General features: G+C 37.6%; 1 long non-coding RNA gene across 1 annotated transcript; it reads right to left on the bottom strand.

Moving 5' to 3' along the window:
* Nucleotides 1-931: 931 nt before the first annotated feature.
* LOC136289007 (uncharacterized) lies at nt 932-20,546 on the bottom strand. Its single transcript, XR_010720692.1, has 3 exons — nt 20,478-20,546; nt 15,568-15,627; nt 932-1,457 (listed from the first exon to the last, which is right to left on the bottom strand). It is a non-coding gene; the product is annotated as an uncharacterized lncRNA (long non-coding RNA).
* Between the last annotated feature and the right edge of the window lie 1,606 nt (nt 20,547-22,152).

Genomic DNA, 22,152 nt, shown 5'->3' on the forward strand with positions numbered 1-22,152 from the left:
GGCTTTTAACAAGGAAAAACAAATATGCCAACTTCAAAATCATCACTTTTTTCTAATCAGTATAACCAGCAGGAAAGGAAGGTTTCTACCACCCCCCACCCCACGAGCCTCAACAACATCCATCCCCTCTTGTTTGGGTCTGTAATTTCCCCTGGATCTTGGTGCCTGAAGGTGCATTGGTCATACAATCACCCTTTTAAAGCAACATCTTTATCTTACCGTGGCATCCTCCTTTATTTAACAGAATTATTGTTCTTTGTTCCATTCAGAAGACATCATTTGAATGTTTACCAAGCACAGGGGATAGTTGATAAACAGGCAGATCAATTAATCTGAAAAGGTCGTAAATTGCTATTTCGTTTCCCTTGAAAAATTACAATTGATGAAAAATTATTTGAAGACAGAATTCTGCAAGAGACTTCCATAATTAACAATCCAATGTAACAATCATTCCAATTCCCAGAGGTCCAGAAGATCAATTTTATCGTATTTTTCTCACTTGAGCATTATTAATTCATGCATTCATCTTAAATTTTTGAATTTCTTTTTTCTGCTGCAATATGATGATTTGTCAAAGGCGAAGCATTTTCCAATGCTTTTTTTTTTTTTTTTTAAACACCAGCAAGGTGTTAAAAAACTAAGAGAATATATTTAAAGCCAATCACTGACAAAGAGCCGCAAGACTGCCTGAAATGCTGTGGAATTCTATTCCAGGAATATGATCAGAACTGCCTCTCCTATACATCAGGTTTTTGTCCTGATCTGGTGTCTACATTTCTTCATTTCCCTCCTCTCTCATCCCTAAAAAATTCCAAGCACCCCACAACACAGCCTTATGCTTCAATAAAGATGGATATTTCATCTGATAATGAAATATATAATGGATGGATATTTCATCTGATAATGAAACCTGAGTTGATAATGTTGAGGAGGTGGACTTCACACTCAGTTTCCCAAGCAGCAGAGGTATCTCATGAATGCTCCACTTTAGCTGTAGCCAAAAGGAATTACAGCATCATAACTGCAGTTGTGAGACCTTTCAGAGCTCATCAATAAATCTCTCTTTGATACTATGTGAAGATATGGGGAAGTTTAATCAATAATTAATGTTAATCACATTCAGTCTTAATCAATGCCAGAACTACTACTATTCACAAAGCCCAGAGACAGTTCCGTGAGGTACAAAATCAAATTTAATTAAAGTTGTGCATGCAGAAGAGTTTTTAATGCTATCATAATTAGTTTGTTTAATACTGCAATTTCCAAACTCCTCTGTACATTTTGCAGAACACTCGAATATTGAATCCATTATTTGCACCTGCTGTAGGATCCAGTTGGGCTGGTCATGTGTAGCTCTCATTTGTGAGACTGCAGAGGGACAGAACTCCTCTCATCCTTCCAATGCCCAGAAATAAGTAGATGGTGCCCAGAAGTCCAAGCCTTCCTGAAGATCAGAACTGCCAACGGAAGATGCATCAGAGTCACTCACCTGTCTCATGTCAAAAGACGTTTTTATATGCAATTTATGGCTTTATCAGCCTGCCAGGATCATTGTGGAGAAGGGCAATTTCCCACAGTTCTAGTTATTAGGGAAAAAAGGTTTCTTCTATAACTTGGGGACCAAGTTCCCAAAAAGGGAAGTGGTGTCCATCACTCCACCCGATCTCTTGGGAGGTATGTTGAGGATGAGACTTTCTAGTTCCCATCTTACTGGAAAGGGGAGGTCAAAAAAAAAGCCAAATAATTAACACCCCTTCAAAGAGTGCATTCAGTGTCAGAGCACTCACATCAGTAAAGAGGGGCAAACATTCCCTGAACCCTGCTCTTGGAGACTTTTCCCATTCCAGCTCTGCCGGGAGATGTCTATTTTCACACATCACAAATTAGGTAAATGTTAACCCGTTCACTCCGCGCTGCCTATAATGATACATTTCACACCCCAGGCAAAGAAAAGAAAAAAACTTTTTTGTTCTGCCATTATTTCTCATTCACACTGGCAAATGTCACCAGTCAAAGGATTGCTCCATATCATGGTTTTTGCTGAGAAACAAGACAGCGATGGGCTCTGATTTTCACTCGATTATGGTCTAAATTTTCCTTCCGACAACTAATTTTTTTTCATTTACAGAAATAGAAATTCTGTCCTGCATTCAGTCTTAGCCTATATAAGTGTTAATGTAGGAATTAATACTGTAACACATACCAATATTTTGACTTTCACCCATTTGCATAGCTGCCTCAAGCTCCCAGGTTTGAAAGTCAGCAAATCCCTAGAGATTTGTGAGCTCAAGACCTTAAGAACTCAGCCATTCTCCAGTAGTTCGGTTTGACTAAAGTCCAACAGTAAAAAATCCTCTGGCATGAAATAAACAATCAGAAGACGAAAGCACAAAATGGAAATTTCATGAGCGAGTGTGCCACCACCACAATATGGAATACCATAGATTACCTGCCTGAATGGCTGTTATTGCTTCTTATATATATATACACATATATATTTTAATTAAGCACAGAGAGAAATTTGCTCTGTCTGTATTTTTCTGCCTTAAGCATTCCTGATTGCTGCAAGATTTAGCCTTGTTAAAAAGCAGTCTTGCATCATTATATATTTCATTGACCATTTACTGTAATGCTGAATGACCGATCAATCGGCAGTTAAACTGCTCATTAAGAAAAAAGTACAAGTTTCTCTAAACTCAGCTACTCCATTTTTTCTCCCAATCATTTCCTCAGTCTATTAATGGGCAGGTTTTGTCCTGCTGTTCAATAGTTCAAAGTTAGATTTACCTTATTCTGTGTAGTATAAAGCACTTAGGCAGTTTTAAAGTGAAAGGACTTTTTGAGAAGCTTTTTTAAAGCCAAAATGACAGTAATAGCATGCATCTTAAAGGCTAGATTTTCATGTTAAAGCATCAATTCAATAATCTGTGAAAAAGCAGTTATTTTCCTGTGATTTTATTTGTTACAATGAACCGACTGCAATTCTCGGGGACAAATTATGCAGGCTATAAAATTTAAATTTAAAAATTTGACACTAATGGAAACTCCGATACCCAGGCAGAAATTTACTTAGTCAGCAGCCACAAATCAGGACCAACATTTTCTTTCAATAACCTTTGCAACTTGTCTTGCAAGTTGAAAGGGCTTATTAATGAAACAAAAAGCAACTGCTCCCAGAGGTGCAGCCCCTCAATTTTTCAGCCCCTTACTTCAGTCTGGCCAGGTGGCATCTGTGCACAAAACCTATGTGGGTCACTTCAGATGATCCCAAGCTCTCCACATCATATGAACCTCTTCTTTCTTATCTTCTTTACAAGACTGAGGCACTAAATACATCTGTTTGTATAGTTAAGTCACATGAGCAGCTCCTCAGAACTGAGATATTAATGACTCATGAAACACAGGTTAGTGCTCATCTGCATAAAACCCATAAAACTGGTGGTTAGATTGAGCACTGCCTCATTTATTACATCACCACATACTCCCTTTTTCCAGACAGATGAGTCTGCAGCACTTTGGCTCTGAGCTGGAGGACCAGATGCCAAAAAAATAAAAGGCACCTGTTTTCTGAAGCTCAGGAGCAATTCATCCATCTCACAATGCTGCAACCAGTCAAAACTTGCTAAAGGCACCATTAAAAGTTTTGTGCCTCCATCCAGAAGCCACTGAAAGAGCAGAATTATCATCTCAAACACCTGCACATGAAAAGGTGCCATTAAAAACCCCCACATGCCACCAAATCCCTGACAAGCTGATCTCCACGGGGGATGGAAGCAGTAGAGGGACCAGGGAGGAAGGATGGATGAAGAGCAGGAAAAACATGGAAAGGACACAAGTAGGATGCTGAAGAGCCCAGAGGAGCAGGGAGACAATAAAAAATATGAAAAAGTATGAAATTTTGGGCAACAGCCTGACCAGGAACAGGCAGAGACACTGTTCTGGTCCAGGTCTTGCTGCCTGCTGAGATTCACAGGAATTCACCCCCCACCTCTCCTCCAGAGAGAAACTGAGCAAGAAACTGGAAATTGGTGAACCAGTTGGGCTAAAATGAAAAAAAAAAAAAAAAAAATTAAAATTAAATAGTGCATCTCAACACCTTTACACTGACTAGCAATGTTTGCCAAACAGCATTTTAGAAACAGAGGAAAGCACTTTTACTGTAATTTTTTCACCCAAATTTCACTGCACACGATAGAACTGCAACCTTCTGTATTTTGAGACAGCTTAGTTCCTTAACACTAATGTAAAATGCCTCTCATGTGGGTCTTTAAGTCAGATTAGAGGTGTGATTCTCCTGATCTGCTTTCTTCAACAGACAGTCTTTTCTATATGGTTTCTTTTCCATTTGTTTAAACATTCATTTGTTTGCAAAATCTGGCAGCCTGAATCTCATCAGGTAGAAGAAAACAGAAATGTGACAGGTTTGGAGCTAAAAGACCAAACAGTCTGTGTGGCATTTGGGAAAGAGGTTTTATGTTTTGGAGGAAGGAAACCACTCATAATCAAGCACAAAAATCAGAAGTTGCTATTTGGCAGCACTTGGAATTTTTATTTTTATTTTTTTATATTATTTGTAGTTCTGCACAGAACGCATCCAGAACATGCAGAGGAAAGAGTAGTTTAGTACAAAAAAATCCAATTTATCACATGTTGGTCACCAATATGGATAAAGACTGTAGAGAGAGGAACTATTTGCTTCCATTCTTGGTTTGAAATTCTGCCACCTGTGGAAAAACTGTAATTCAGAACAGACCATGTACATAAAATGTCAGTTTAATTCAGCTTCTGAGAATTTTATAACAGTAAAGGGAAAGTAGTTTGTTTTTTTTTAGTTTTAAAAGCCAAGTTATTAGATTTGCAGTTTTGTATATTAAACATAACTGCAATCCTATTAGCACTTCTTTTTAAATGACTGAGTGAAAAATTTCATCAAATATCTTTAACAACACTACTGATGACTTTTTCAAGTTTATACCAGAAAATGTTGCCATTTAATGGTAATGATGAAGTCAAAATAACAATGTTTTGGAAGATAAGGTAGGATATGATAAGGAAACCCAGCACTGCTGCTATAACCACGCATAAAAATAAAGTCCCTATTGAGAAGAAAAACCTGAATTCCCTCACTTAATTTCACAGGAGATAAAAAACCCAACATTTATGTTTGATTCAGAGACTAAAATAGGCAAAAAAGAGATAATATGGAGCCATCTGTCCTGATCAAGTGTGGTGAAGTGAAATCACTGGACTTTCAGTTCGTGCGTAGGTTTTATACCCACTGCCAAAGCAGCCAGGACTGCAAACGAAATAAATAATCTGTAAATACCACCAATAAGCAGCCCCAGCCTTCTGATACACAACCCTTTCAGTGAATCCCTCTCCTGTTTTGCTTTTGTGAGCTGCATCACTTCAGCTGGTTCTTATGATGAGGAAATGCTCAGCCTCAGACCTTTACACACTCTTATTTCACTGCTGTGGGCTGGACTACCAAAATAAAACATGCAAATACCAGAGGAAAGCAGTGACCATCTGGAAAGACATTTAATATGTTTATTTATCCAAGCAGCTCTTCACAATAAGTGCATGAGCAGATTTTTGCCCTTCACAGATTTTTTGCTCTTCACTCACTTAAAAAAAAAAAAAAAAAAAGAAAAAAAAAAAAAAAAAGCAAGCTTTGTTTTACACAGAAAACTTCAATTTGGCTCCCCCCTAATTCACAGATTTCTGCGTGATTCCCAAACACAGGGACTGAAATAGCACTCCAGTGCTTAGTAATAATGATAAAACAACCACCATAATCTTTACTGAGATCCAAAAACAACCTCATAGTCACTCTAATAAAGGCAGCATCAGGCACAGGCAGCCCCGAGTAATTCTGCTCCAAAACTTTCTAAAAAAACCCCAACAAGGTTTCTAAAAAGCCACACAGCTTTTCAGATTCAACTCTACTTTAAAATGAGAACAAAATATGTACTTAGATAAGTCACCTCTCGCTCTCTAACTAGGTACATATTATTAAGCCTTTATTTCTAGAGCATATAAAGTTATAACATAAAACAAATAAATGCCAAGAGGTGGATTTTACTTAAATGGGAAGCCTAAAAGCTATTGCTGCCTCTTTAACTTTGAAGTACAAGTCTTTCTCGCAATAAAGTAGTCAACTACCTCCCCACTGGACTATAAAGAACAGATTTAGTGGATACATTATTAGCACTCTAGTCTGTTCCTAGACCTTTGCAGCAGAAAGCCAAATTAAACGCTGGCCTAAGCAAGATCAATTCGGTTGCAGTCAGCAGAGATGCATCAGCCTACCTGTGATCACAACAACATTTGCAAATGAAGGACTGCCAGCCTTAGAGAAATCCTGAGGAATGCCTCAAAGTTTTGTTTGCTTTACAAACACATGGCTTTTGAATTAAGTCCAAAAGTGATGATTTTCTTGCCTAATTGAAAGCAATATGGGACTCTGTTTATTAACAATATTATTGTTATTATTGTTATTATTGTATATTAACAATAATATTGAGAGGGAACTCTGACAGCATTTGTAGCAGTGAACAATAAGGAGGAATTAAAACACACCCTTCTGTTCCAGCCATTCCCACATTTCTTCATCACACTTTGCAACACATGCAGGAGGAAATAGTTTGTCGAGATATTAAAGAGGCCTAAAAAACAAAGTTTTTAAGGGATCTAACATGGGATTTCATAAAGCAAGAACTGCAATGCTCCTCCTGAACACAGTGAGACAAATGAAGGTCAATGAGTACATGAATAAATTGAAGTGAAATGAAAGTTCCTCGGGCTGTGTTGTTCCGGAGCAGCATTCCAGCGTTCTGAGGCAGCAGAGTCAACATGCAGATCCTAACTGCTTTTGAGATGTAGCTTGATCAATTTATTTTACAATCCCTCTCCTACGCCTGACTGCACCAGTAGGAAACTGGATTCAGTCATGCAGGGTGTTCCTCCCATTACTCTCCCTCGCTAAGAGATATAAATAATATCTTAAATGCTTGTATTGTTTAATATGAAAAAATCAGTGGAGTGAATTTTCTAGTTAGCTGGAGCTCTTGTGCTGGTACAGAAGGGAGGAGGCTTTGCCAAGGTAAGGATGTAATTTGCAGTGACTGCAATTTGAATGCACCTGGATGGAGATGCCCAAGGAACTCAGTGATGAACTGACAAGATCATCACAAAATGCACAGGAAGTAAATAGCTGCTCCCAGCTGTGCACATGCTCTTTAAACAATTATGTTTTGGCATGATCCTGTAGAGATTAGCATAGATAAATAAATATGGAAAGGCACTTTCTACAATGGAATGACTCTTTTTCCTCCATGCAGATGAAAAGAGTTCAGCAAAACCATTAAAACCGATTCTAATTTGGGATCTCTCCACGTGTCTGTGAGCAGGCACAGGCAGACTTGTGTTCAGGCCCCCTAAATGTAATATCTGAACCCTGATCTGAGGCTGTTTGTGTTGTGATTGTCAAATTATGGGCTCAGGTTTGCCTCTGCAGGCATTTGGCTGGATAAATATCTCACTCCTGGTTCACAGTTCTGAGGGTGGTGATGCACAGTTAAGTCTGGGAAAGGAAATAAAGCTACAACATAAATTTAATTTTCTGTAAACACAGAGTTGTATTTTTACTCACACCTATCTTATTGATCACTTTCCAATAAAAGAAAGGAATTAAGTACTCTTGTGTTGGAAAATGGCTCTCAAGGAATAAATTTGCACAAAATGATGCTTTTTTGCTAATGTTGGAAATCTTTTGTCCACCGAAATCTTCCACGTTTGTTATCAAAGTCTAGGATGGGCCCTTCCATTTATGGTGTAATCATAAATGTAATGTAATGTAATGGTGTAACCATAAATGGTGCTTAAGTATGGAAGAGAAAAATGCAGAAAATTGGTGTTCAAATTTGTTAGAAAATTGAGAAAAGAAAGATGTCTGTTATAATCATTGTTACTTTATTACCAAAAAATAAGAAGTTCCTACATTTTATTTTCTTCTGGCATTTTTTGTTCAATTAGTTAATTTTCTGAAATTCTGTTTCTGGTTTTGTTTATTGCTGTGGTTTTTTATTGTTGTTTGTTTTAAATATATTTTCTATTTTAGACAAAGTTGAGAGTAATCACTGTATTTAATATGGGTGTGCTGGGAGCAACTGGAAAGCCCACTCTGAACCATGGAGAGATCCTAAAACCACATTTTATCATAAGATACAAATTCTGTTTCTATAAATCAAATAATATAGATATTCTGATGTTTCTAACAAGCTTTGACTTGTGCAGCAATTTAACTCATAGTCTGTTACTTCTAGATTATATACTTTTAAGTCTTTTAAATTAAGAAAAAAAAAGAAGAAAGATCTGGTCTTCCTTGACGTAATTTATTACAAACCTCTTCTAAAATGCCATGTCTTTAGGTTGGATTATACTGGCATCCAGCTTGTATCTTCATGAATACATTTTTAATTAATCACAATATTGTTGTTTTTTTTTCTCATGAACTTCAACAATTTCTCTAAAACACTGCAATCCAGAAATACTTCCATGTCATATCATAAAGCTAATAACCTCACCAACCACTTATTTGCTGACAGAACACACTGTCCTCATTTGCAGAATGTGAAGAATTTAGAATTTGAAAGGAAACAAAACGCCTCTAACAAGGTGTAAAGCACAGTTTCCGAAAAAAGCTTCATCACCTCGTTGAATTCATACAGTAGCCTTCTTTCCTCTATAACCAGTCTAATTAAATACAGCTGGAGATAGCACAAAAGAATTCCATTAATTAATTGGCAACCTGCTGACACTAATTAAGCTATGAAAATTCAACTCCCTCACACCAGATTTTGAACATTACTCAGTTACATTTGTTGGGAAGTTTGCCCCGCGTCTCAAACGCAACCAGAAAGGAGAAAATGAACCTTGTGGTTAACATGTGCAGGAACAAAGTGACCTATTATTGGAAAAATGAGATATCAAACCTTGCACTGGTACAGAGAAGTTGTGCTGAAGGAGTCATTATTGATAAAATCCCTCATTTAAGGCCATCCCAACAGGAAATTATCCCAAAACACCAATGGCACAGTGCAGGGTAATTAATTAGTTTAATCCTCTGCCACCGTCTGTAAGGTGGCTCAAATCCTCACTTCAGCCATCCACTAGTCAAGATTTCATGCAGTAACTGGGGGAAAACATCCAAACTCCTTTACCCATATTCTAAATTTCATGTAAAGCATCCAACAAGACACCACTTAACATTCTAACAGTTAATTGCACAGTAACAAGGAAGATTTATTATTTAATGTCTCAAGGCCTACTGGCAATGAGTGGCTCTGCTATTATCTGAGTGGACACTAATGAACACCATCTGGTGCTCCTTCCCTTCCCAAAATCCCAGACCTATCTCACGAGGAAGGTTTCAATGCTGTGTTGGAAATGTGCTAACTCTGATCTGTATCCACATTATTTACTACCAATCTAAACAAAAAGAGGAACATAGCACAGAATAAAACTAGTCTACTTTTCTTTAAATCTTAACCACTAAAATGCTTCAGGGACCATATGGTTCAAGAAGCAAATACATTTTTTTAAATAAAATAGGCAAATTATTTTAGAAAAGTAGCACATAACTTTTCTGCTTTTTCTTCTTTTCAGTTTTCTCTTTCACATGAGACTTAGTAGTTAAATCACTTAGCCTTCAGATAATACAGTACAGCACAATTTGCCCACCTCACCATATTTTCAGAAATCTAATTAATTGGAAGGTGTTAATTAATTTTGAATCTGCAGGAAAGTAGATTTCTGAAAGAATTTTATAAGAATTGATTTATACAATGGGTCTGTAACCTGATATGCTTTCAGTTCTGAAATTCTCGGTTAGCACCTGGCAAATCAGCCAGGAATGGCAAACTTTTGACAATGAATGGCTTGTTCATCAACAAATGCAAAAATCTTAGAAAATTAAAACAATTTAAAAAAAATTAAAAAAAAAAAAAAAAAAAAAAAAAAAAAAAAAAAAAAAGAGAAGTCCGCGTATATACCAGTTCCTATCCTCCCCTGTAAATACACATCCCTTTTCCGAACGTATGAATTTTGTATTAAGGCTGTAGCTTAGTATAAAGTCAAATAAAAGTCCACCTTTCTGTGCAGGTTAAACTGACTCACCATGAGTCTCAAGGGTGGCAAGATCTAAAGAGCTGCATCTGACTCTTCCCTTAAATTCCTTCTTGCTGTGGCTGAGCAAATGAGCAAAAGTTGCTCAAAAAGATGCTTAAAAGTTTCTGGTACTGTTGCCAACTAGGAATAATCAGTCACTGAAAGATAACGCGGGTCTCATTGCCTCAGCCGCTGTGCCAAAAATCAGTGAAATACAGCCATAACCAGCACCACCAGAATCAGTCTCTTCGCAGAGAAAATACTCAATATATAATAAAAAATAAAGAAAATAATAAACAATATTTGCTTGCCATTTAGGGTGGAGAAGGACTATTCTGAGCAGTGCACCATTCCTATTTCTAAACTTTATTATACTCTCATTTACTACAGTCATAACTGTAATATTTTATCATGAGATTAGAGTGCAATTGACAATAAGCTGGATCATGCATTTGATTCATGGATGATCTAAAGTAGAATGCTGGCTTGAATCCCAAAGTTCTCACAGGGAGTCTTCCATTTCTCAGCCTACCTAGTGTGATCCAACTTCAGGAACATCTTGAAAATGCTGTGAAGTCAAACTGGCAGAAAAACCACCATGAGGGAAAGGTAACACTGAGATTATCACAGGCACCAGGATCTGCTTGCAGGCTTTACTTGGGCACAAAGCGAGGTCAGGCAAGATCAGGTGGGATGTGACCATTTTAGAGACTGTTCTTTGCATTTAGACATTTAATTATTTTTCAAGAGAGACTCACAAATTAATTCCAGAGCTAAGTTTTTTACGAACATTTATTTATATAAGGATCGTAAAAATCGGGTGATTATGAATGATTGGCTTTCATTCAAGGGTCTACTGTCAAGTGAGGTCTGGGAAGAGGAAGAGTTTGATGCAGTGCAGGATAGTCTCTTTGTGAGAACAGTTCTCATAGTAGCACTCAGAGTCATCTTCTGGGTGACTGATGGCTTCTAACTCAATTTCCATAAAACTTAAAAAAAAAAAAAAGAAAAAAAAAAGGAAAAAGCAATAGGGAAAGGAAGAGAGGCGAAAAGAAAAAAAAAAAAGAAGAAATGAAAGCAGTATCTTATTTTGATAACAATCTTTTTGCTCTATTGTAATTGAAAATACTTGGATATTACAAAGAATAAATTCTAATAGTCAAACTTCTATTGGGGACTGAATCCTACAGTTTTCCTGAAGACAACAACAAGAAAACTGAGACAACGAAGCTTATATTGACAATAGGAAGGAAAGAAGTTCAAGCCATGCCTGGGGCATGAAACAGAGAGCAAAAGTTGAAGGAGAAAATCATGAAAGATGCATGACTATCAGATTCCCATGTATTACTGTTAAGTGCATTCATTAAATGATCATAAAGAATATATGGCATAAAATGAAAGAGAAGATCACAGTCTCTAATAGAACCTGATAATTTCAGAGTGGGAAAAGCAGCAGACCATGACAACAATTTAAACTAAGAACACTAAATCTTATATTCCAGCTTTCACTGCAAGCAAAGGAAAAAAAAGAAACAAATAGTAAATGACAGAAGTGACAAAAGAAAATATGACATCGAATTTTAAGGCTACACTGGCACAGCAGAAATGAAGCAATCATTTGTTTTGAAATCATTACAAAATTATCTGATAATTAACCACTCATTTTTCATTTAATGAGAAATGCATTGGTTCTGAATGTACACATGCTGCAAATCTCCTGAAAACACATGTCCAGCTAAATGAGCTGTTGTGATTGTGACCAGGACATTTGGTGTTTGAAGCCCTTTATATTCCATTGTGGTTTATATCATCTGTATTATTTCACATAACAGGCTATAACAGATCCTTTGGCCAGGGTTTTGACACCTCTGCATGAGGCTGTGTTTAACACCTCATCAGTTGGTATACATATGCTAATTGTTGCTGTTTAGCACCTGTTTTCTCCTTTCCTGCTGTTCAGGCACAACACTCAACTACCACAACTCTGCCTCTGCAGCGTTTGCAGAGCATTTCACCATTTTGCAGAGTAAATCAGATTTTCTGAAAACGTAGCAGGGGAAATTCTGTCCCCGTTTCCAGTGGTAAAATGATTTGAAGTAACCACTTGTCATTAATTACTCTTTCCTCACTAGTTTTATATATATATATATATTTTTTTTAAAGAGGAAATCAGGTATGCAGAATGGGAAGGGACTGACTTGGTGCGGGAGCCTCTCCTCATCCGTTTTGGAACTTTTGTGGCCATTGTCACCAATTTCCATGCTATAAACACACAGGTGATCTGACCTCCCCATCACACTTGTTACCTGAGCATAAATTCCTTGCAAAATAATTCTCAGATTAAACACAAGCCACTGGTTTCCATGAGTTTGCAATCAAGGAATTCAACCATTAGAACTCTGTGCCACTGGAATTGAAATTTGTGATGAAGCTGACAGGGATTGCCTAAATGGCAGTTCCAAATCTCTGTCTTAATTTGTCAAGGTCTTAAAACTCACCCTCTTTCATAATTTTACTGATGTGATGAGTTTTCTTCTTGGGAAGTAAATGAAGGATGTGAGCAAATTAAGAGAACACACTTGAATTTATTACTAGAATCTAAGCAGGGCTTTTGATTAGATAATTTTAAGGACAGATTAGAAGATAGCCACAGAACCTCAGGGTAAAAGAACTGTGTTCTTGAATCTCAGAACCTGAGTGGAATGCCTGCCAAGTGTGAGTGAAAAGGAAATGAACAGAGAATAATTGCTAGAATGAACTATTACACACATCATCCAAGAAGGTGCTGAATGACTTTAATACGAGTAATCCACATGAAGGTTCCCATGACACATATTTAAATACCAGCACTGAAACATTTGTCCATACTGAAGGAATACACCAGCCTTTTGTGACAGCAGTCATCTGAAATGCTCATAATGCCCATCCCTCATTTAAAACATGGGTATATCGTCAATCTGAAGGGGTAAATCTCAATCATGGAAGTAGAATCTCACATATTGCAGTCTTGCACTCACAGAATCACACTCAGTGCTCTTGAGAGATGTTTCCATTGTTATATTTACTAATTAGGACAATAGCATGGCTGCTTCAGATATCAGAATACTTTAAAGCTCAGAGCAGAAGCAGAACAACATCAGTGCTTCAGGCTCTGCTGCTTGAGCTCTCAAGAAAACCTGAAGCATAATTTGGCTTCAAGTTGTAAGCAGGTCTAGAGCCAAATTCAGCACTCCCTGCTGAGCTAGTCTAGATGTCACATGTAGCTGTGGCATAGAAATGTATAAAAGAACAGAAATTTGACCAATTTAATTTGAAGAACAGAAAACATTGCATAAAGCTTTCCAGCTCCTTGACATTGAGAATAATGGTGTCTGACAGTTCTAGGGTTAAGTAGCCACTCATTCAGCACAGCATCGTTTATCTGCCAACAGTATGTGTCTCTTGTTGTTACTTCAAAGGAAAAATTCAATAAAAATTTAAATAAAAACAGATCTGTCAGTATAAAGCTTTAATATTTTACACTAAACTCAATCTCTTTCCTTTGTAAAGTGCTTTCATACTTCCTGAACTTGTCCTGCAGTACACAATTCTCATTTTTTTAAAAGAAAGAAGCCATGAATCACCTTTAAACATCTACACTTTCCTGAAACATTAACATTTATTTTTAATAGGCATCACTCTGAAAAAGGCTTCACTAAGTACTGTAGAATGCTAAAGAATTCTTTAGATTGGGAGAACTAAGAATATATATGTTAAGTCCTTGAGCATCATTGCATACAAGCAGGTTACTTGGTTAAGAATTCATGATTCAGAATATAACAGTAATTATTTAATGCAATTAGTTCCAAATGCTCTCTCATGGAGTACATTTGTTGCTACTGACTGCAGATTGTGCTATAAATATACTTTGAAATAAGTGAAACAAAGGATTCAGGTATTCAAGGCCAAGTCCTCTCTATGTATTTCTGCCCAATTTTTCCTTTGCCTCCCACATATTTTATGGAACTAACAATTAAATGCTGCACAATCACTGCTTATGTCAGACTTTTTGTTTTAAAGTTGCTAGATTTGAGAAATCAGAGGCATTTTATGAGAGATAATTAATGTCTCTCTTCTGTAAGTGCACTTGGCAAGGTGTAATCTCTCCATTTTCAGCTTTCCCCCACATATATTTTAATAATAAAATCATTGCTCTATTTAGAAACTTCTCATATTATTTAGCAATTCAGCTCTGGACTGTAACTACTTTGAGAAGAAAAAACATGGCTTATAGGCACCATGTAGCAGATTCTGATTCTAACAGCCTCAATAAAAACATTTTTTAAACTTTGACTGCACACCCTAAAAGCAAAATTAACAATATGCCAAAGCCAATAAGTTCAAATAAAGAAAAGTCATAAACATGACCATAATTTCATATATGCAAACAGTCTCAGTTCTATTTGACTTTAAAAGTTTCTTCCAGCATCTATTTTCTATCCCAGGCACAAGTTTATAACCATGCCACAAAATACAGCAATAAAATTTTGTGAAGAAGATTACAATAAAATTGTCATTTCACATCAACTTTACTGGGCAAAATATATGCAGTAACATGATAACAGAAATAATCTATTACCTTATTTAAGTATCTTCATTATTTGAAATGATAGTTGCTCCACACTATTTGCCAAAATACGTTAAGTGGTTTTGAAAGTCATAAATCTCTGCCACTCTTTCCCTTAAACAAGTGTTAACTGTAAAGTCCTATCATAAATGATGAAACAAAAGGGTTTAAGCCAACACAAAAACACAAAATCTATTCTTCCAATAATAAAATCTGTGCAGCTGGGAGCTGCTCATTATTTATTTAGCTTCTGCAAACTAACACCTCTATTTGTTTCCTCGTAACTTCACTGTTTGCCTCCCTTTTCCTGTGAAAAAAAAAACCACAAAACCCAAAACAAACTGTAGCTGTATCTTCTTCTGCACTGTTCTCTGGGCTAATCTTACCATTTTGTCACCCTTTATCAGCTCAGGTGAGCATCACACAACAGCCCAATGAATGCATGTTCCTATTACCATCATCACCAAAAATGACCTCTCCGAAAATTTCCAAATCACCTAAATGTGGTATCAGATACCTGTAAGACAGCACTGCAAATTACTTAGCGTTTTCATTTGTTAATTTTCATTTATTACTTTTCTGAAAACTGGTGATATGTCCCTGCCTGGGAGGAAAAACAAAAACCATGTCCAAAGTAAGCCACAGTGGAACAGAATCCCCACAAACAGTAGAAACACAAACAAGTGCTGGTCAAAGCCACTCTTTCTGAATTTACTTCGGAAACAACACTCACAGTGCATCCTGAACATCCAAATTGCCACACAACCCTTCCACTGCATTCCAAAACACACCTGGGTTCAGCTGCAGGCTCCTTGTTACTGCTCCTTGGCTACTGTGAGAACAGGCCAGTTCTGAAAAGCAAAAGCAGAAATGTGAAATAGATGGAAAATGAATAAATAAATATTTTTAACAAATATTAAATATGCTGTAGTGTAAGAGCCTGAACAAGAGATATGGGACTCCAGGCAGCTCTTCAAAGGTGCTGTTTACTTCACAGATTGAAGTCACAGCAGTCCTGGGTCGTGGGTAACAGAGACAGGCCTAAAGCTGTCAGCATCAGCTTATAGGCAAAACCTGAAGTCACTTTACCTTTGGTTACAATGCATTATATAGTTTTCCTTACTGAGCATCTTAATATATAAAAACCAATCAGCATTATACACAGTATCTTTACATTAACCTACAGCCTATTACAACTACTTTTATTACCGTATTATATTACAGTTTAAGCTCAAAACTGTTTTTCTGTTTTCTTTCAGTGGAAGATTCTTTGATTTTTTTTTCTACTTGGTAAAAACATGTTTTTGTTTGCTTATGGTATCTTTTGCTTTTCTTGAGACCTCTTTCTGCTTGCTAAAAACATCTTTTTTGTTTGTGGTCAATATATCCTCTGCTCTAGCCAAAAAACCTCTTTCCAACTCGACTTAAACTTTCCCTTCTTAGTTGTCCAGTAAAAACTTTCATTTAGACATCTTTTATTCTTCTATATCCAAACTTGCTTCTGTGTCTATTCTGCTTTCAGGTTCCACATTCAGAGAGCCTCCTGCTAACCATTCATATCTGTAAAACTTCCTGTAAACTTTCATCTTTTCCAACACTGCAGTACTTGTTGATGGTGGTACATGAGGTGGGACTTCAATGAAAGACTTTACCAGAACAGGGATGACAAAAAAAGGGCAAAACACGTGGATTTAGAGAAGGGGTAAGGGGCACCCTGTGCTTTTCAGGAGGCTGCTGTCACACTGCCAGCCTAGCTCAGCTGCTGCTCTCTCTCTCTGCAGCTCATCCCAGCCAGGAAGGCTCTGACACAACCAGAACTAATGAGACAGCCTGTCTGTAAGAGCTAATTCCAAGCAGTGGGCACACTGGAGAGCTCTGCTCACACCCACAGGTCAAAGGGCAGGAATAATCTCAAAAAGCCAGCACAGTTTCTGTAACAAAAGTGAAGAAAATGAAGCGGCACAAACCAAGCTCAATTTTGCAAATCCAGGATGGAACACAAGACCCCATTCCCCACTGGTATTTGCCAGCAGTTAGTATGAATCCTGCATTCACTGGTGACACAACCTGTTTTGCTCCTATGAAAAGAACAATCTTGGCCTTCTGTTGGAGCAGGAGTTTGCAAAGAGCCCAGGATATAGCTGGGAGGCTGCAAAATAATTACCTGAATCAAAGAGCTGAGGAAAACGATGCCCAGGACGCAAAAGTGCAGAAAAATCCAGCTGCACTTCAGATGTGGGAGATGCGAGTTAAAGGGGGCTCTTTGGCTTAACCTTGATTAGATAATTGTGAAAATAATGGCATGAAAGGTCAGCTGCTTGCTTGCTTCTCTCCACACAGCAGCCCTGAGGTTTCCAAAAACATAAGCTGACATCCACGTGAAATCGTTTTGGACAGCAAGAGGTTCAGAGAAACAGCTCCTCACAGGAGGGCCTGGGGAGGAGACCTATGGGTTTGACCCATACTTCTGAGGGCCAGCCTGGCAGAAAAGTGGCTATAATTAATTGGAGTGAGACTGCTCCTCCAAGGTGTTTTGTAAATCAGAAGGTTTAATAAGTAAAAATAACAAAATAACAAACATAACAGAACAAATAAAAAACGCGCACTGGTGCCTGAGAAATTTCTTGCACCTTGCTACAACACCTCCAAAAGCCTTGAGTTTCTTTGTTCTCTCTCTTTAGTACCTAACAGCCTAGGTGGGCTTTTTGGCCCTTGGCCCAATGAGAGTAACGATACCCTTTGAGTCACATTCTCGGAGTCCAATCCACACTTCTGGGCTGGCTCCGAGCCAATTACAATCAGGAACCCACAGAATCTTCCAGCTAAACTTCCTAACTTGTCCAAAGGTAAATTGAGACTTTTTCCCCTGTTTGGAAGCCCCTGCTGGAGGTGTGGGGTGCATCCCTACTGAGATCTGTGGACGTGGCCCTAGGGATGTGCTGGAGCTGGGCTGGCAGCTGCGCAAGATGATCTCAAAGGTCTCTGCCAGCACTGATGACTCTGTAGCTTCACCTGCAAAGGACACGAATTCAGCTATTCCCCCTCCACATATTCAAACCTCCTCCTTGCTGTCTTCCAGATGGCAGAGATCAACAACACCCGGCTGGGACCTGTGCTGAATGCATCCATTTCAGGAGAACAGCACAAAAAAACTTCTTTTAGCACGTCTGGAACAAAGTATGTAAAAATTCCTGGCACTTCAAGGAAGGAAAATTTCTTCCCTCTTCCTGATTTACATCTGACAAGAATGCCATAATGCATACAATACACAAAATGGTCTTTTATGGTTTAGAAATACTACACAAATAAAGTTTGAAATCTTCCTGTGGAACTGAAAATGTGCAATCAATGAAAGCCCAACAGTTAATCAATGGTAGTTTCATCAGTGATTACTTTATGTAAGGGCAACCTTCCTAAAGTCTTTGATTTAAAAATTTGAAGTTAATTCAGAGCAACATGAGGCAGCCAGAAAAGCGTTGTCTGCCACCTAAAAAGTCACACATCTGAAAGTTATTTTACATCCAAAAGAAATCCTACTGCTAATAATCACCACAAAAGTAGCAGAAGATTTGACAGTATACCCAAAAATTAATGTAACCAAAAGATGTGTTTTCAGGGAAAAAAAAAAAAAAGAACAATCTTTTTAATATTTGTAGAAGTCTGGTATAATAGCAGTTGGTACAGTGAAGCTTGCAAGTAGCAAGAAAACAATGAGTGAATCTTCCCATTAATAATCTGTTATAATATTCATAAAGTCTCAGTATTTCAGGCAAGTTTAAATGGAGACATAATTCTCTCTGAAACTCAGAAGCATTATCAGATAAACAGAATTTATCAACATGCAAAATCATTGAATGCTATGGATTTTAATTCCAACAGCAGCTTTCATATCTGCCCCGTAACAATGTCATATTAACAGGTTTTTTGTTTTTGTTTTTGGGGGTTTTTTTGCAGTTTAGTGAAAGTGTAGGTCAATTTGTAACCCATTCACTGTTAAAACATGAACTTCAAAACCATCCACATCAGACCAGAGGAAACCTGGAAACAGCAGCAGGATGAGCCTTTTTGGTTCAAAGAAACCTCTGGCAAAAAGGAGGAGAACACAACCCCAAAGTGATGGACAGACTGAGTAAGCACTGGTGCAGCTCCATCTGCCTCTGTCTCCACATATTCACTGATTAACTGAGGCCAGGATATTACAGAATTTTTGGAACATGCATAGGGATAGATCACCTCTGGGGCCAAACAGAAAAGTTAAATATCTGCAGCACCCTTGCTGGGTTTCAATCTTGCTCGCTTCCTCAATATCCCTTTTTGTTTCCTTTTCTACTTTTCATCACACTTCTGACGTGGTACAGACGGTAACCTTTGGCTAAAATTGAAGAAGGAAAGATTAATTTTGCTTTAACAAAGAAAGGTTAAAGGTACAGGACATGTATCTCAAGGACTATCCCCTCCAAAGTGAGTTCTTGATCTATTAAATGTGTGTCTAAAGAGTTCCTGTCCTAAATGCAAAAGACAGTTGTTAATAGATAAATAATATAAATCCTCTATTTTTTTCCCTAATTTTCTGATTCTTTATATCTCTCTCTATGTCAAGACTAGAGCAAAAAGAACATTCCTGAACACTTGTTATTTTCCTTTAGCAGGAGCAACATTACTATGAAAGAAAAATTGTGTCTTATTCAGAGAAATAGGTTCTACAATTTAAAAAAATCACTAATTGTAACAGGTAAAAATGTAGGATTAAGAATGCTTTATTTCTGGTGGAACTAGGTCATAGCTGCACATTTACAGGCATCAGAACAGAAGCTTTAATAAACTGGATTATTCCTATCAATGTTGAAAAGAATATGACTAATTGCATCTAAAGTAATTAGAACTATAAACAATCTTTAAATGAAACTGGTGATTAGAATTTATTCTATTTTCTTCATTCTGTTATATGTTTTACCCCTCTTGGTGCACACTTGGTAGGTGTGTTTAACAGCACTTAAACAGAAAATTGTATCTGCTCTAGAATTTGCTAAAAGGAAGAAAAGAAGGAAGTCACAGGTCATGGAAAGACATTTTGCTCTGTGCCCTTTTGAGCCTTCCCTCAGGCTGGACTACACGTCCCATTTTGCCCCAGCTGAAGAAAACCAGCAGCACTGTGTTTACAAAACTGCAAAAAGAATAAATTAAAGACGTTAACAAGACCAACAAGGCAGTTTAGCTGCCAGTGACCTGGAGGTGCTGCTGCAGAGTGGTGTTAAACCCTGCAGCCCACTGCTCTGCCAAATGCCTTCACCTCCAGGGTCACCTGGCAAACACCAGCCCTCACCTGGGACTACTCCTTCTGTCTGCCTCTAGTGGGTATGATTTAACTCTGCTGGTAAGAGTTCCCCCTGCCCTTCCAAAATACAGATCCCTTGGACAAAATTTCAAATTAATTTTTCCAAAACTCTCTTTCTCCTTGGAAATAAATCTGTCCTTTATTTGCTCCCTTCTAAATAGATTTTTTTCTCTCTCTCTCTCTCTCTTTTTTTTTTTTTTTTTTTTTTTTTTAATGGTGTCATGACTGATTTCTTTCTTTATCTGAGAAATTAGAGGACAAGGAAAAAAAACATTAAAAAATCATGCACAATCTGCAGTTTTCCAATAAGAAGCAGCAACTCCTCCCACCTGCCACTGGAAATAGCTACTCAACATTATTAAGTACCTCCAGTTCCCCACAGCTAGACAAATCCCAAAGCACCTCCTTACTGCATTTTTTTATTGATGAGGTTTGTCATTTTATGGGATGTGGTACAATAGAAAGCAATTAAGTCACTGATGCACACAAATGTTACCTTTTTGCAATGCGTCAGCAGCAATAATCTTCTTTCAAATATGCTGAGAAGCAGCTATAAACCTTCTCCCGCCAGAGGCAAGCTCTGGTGAGCCTCGTTGTGCTAAAAGTTCCTCACAGAAGGTGCTGCTTAAGGTCTGCATTCATCAAAACCAGCAATAATCAAGGTGCACGAGCACTCCCATTTTGGCATGGCTCAAAGAGAATAGCCCCTGAATCATCTCTCAGCTTTCCAAAACAGTTTATTTGATCTCTTTAGTGGCTCTGTGTGAGAACCTTGACGAAGGCATGAAGGCCAGGTGTTATTTTCGTGCCTTATTCATCTCAGGAAAGGGGTGATTAGCTGGGTCACAGGAATCAAGGAACCCCAGGATTTTAGCATTCCAGCTGCTAGCAGAACTCCTCTGAACTGAACATATTCAGGTGTAGACCCCTGATTACAGTCAGGAGCAAAACCTTTTCCCCTTAACATTGTTGAAAGTATCACTTTTGGCTTCAACAGAAGCAGAAAGAAATGAAAGTCTGAACCTCTCCTCAGCCTGTAGAAGTCAGCTAAATAAAAGGTATTACAGCATGCAATTGCTTGAAGCAGTAATATTCATTGAAATGAAGATTTTTTTTTCCCCCTCAAGTACCAGAAAAACACTTGATATTTACTGAAGGGAATGGAAATATTTCATGGAAAAATTTATAGAAACGGCATTTTCACTGGAAACAATCTGAACCAAATAATTCGATCACAATTTATATCTAGGAGTGAAACGTTGGACAGATTAAAAAAAAACGGGGGTCTCACGCACAAAACTTGTTTCTGAGTGAGCTGAGGCTGTAAACTACAACCATCATCCGTGGAGAAACGGCTCGCAGGGTCGGCAATTCCAGCAGTGACAGCCTGGGGACTGCAGGCATGGGGCAGGAAGCACTCTGGAATAATTCTGATTCCAATTGCAGTTTATGGCCCAGTGAAATCACTTCATTTCTATCTCAAGTTCTTTTCATTTCTGTGAGGAGGAGGATGCTCATTTTCATATAAACCTCTTTCAGAAGGTTGGTGGGCAATTGCTTACGATTTGCAAAGTTTTCTGAGGTAACAAATCTCTTTTGATCAAGGCGTGTATTTTTAAAAGCCTGCCATTTTCACAAATCTACCTCCAAACAGCTCACGGCACCAGAAAATCAAACCTGGATTTTGATTATACTTTCAGACTGAAATAAAAGTGACCTAAGAAAATATAAATTAATTGTTTCAATATCAAACATTAACTTTCATTGTGCCTGGGGAAAATTTTCTCAGCAACAATGATGGTGATGTATTGCAAGACCACTGCAATTAGCACCACTGTAAGCTCCTAATTTAGCAAATATTCCCAGTCCAGGAACTCTGGTGTATATATATATATATTTGTGTGTGTATTTATATTTTATATATATATATACACATCTCCCAGATGAGTTTGTCAATGATTTTTTAAAAATTATTTTTGGTACACTTATATTTCCATCTCGTGTTTTACATTATATAAACACACAGATGGAAACTCAAACA

The sequence above is a fragment of the Chamaea fasciata genome, unplaced genomic scaffold (assembly GCF_029207755.1).
Source record: "Chamaea fasciata isolate MVZ Bird 193981 ecotype frontalis unplaced genomic scaffold, bChaFas1.0.hap1 SCAF_4, whole genome shotgun sequence".
Classification (NCBI taxonomy): Eukaryota; Metazoa; Chordata; class Aves; order Passeriformes; family Sylviidae; genus Chamaea; species Chamaea fasciata.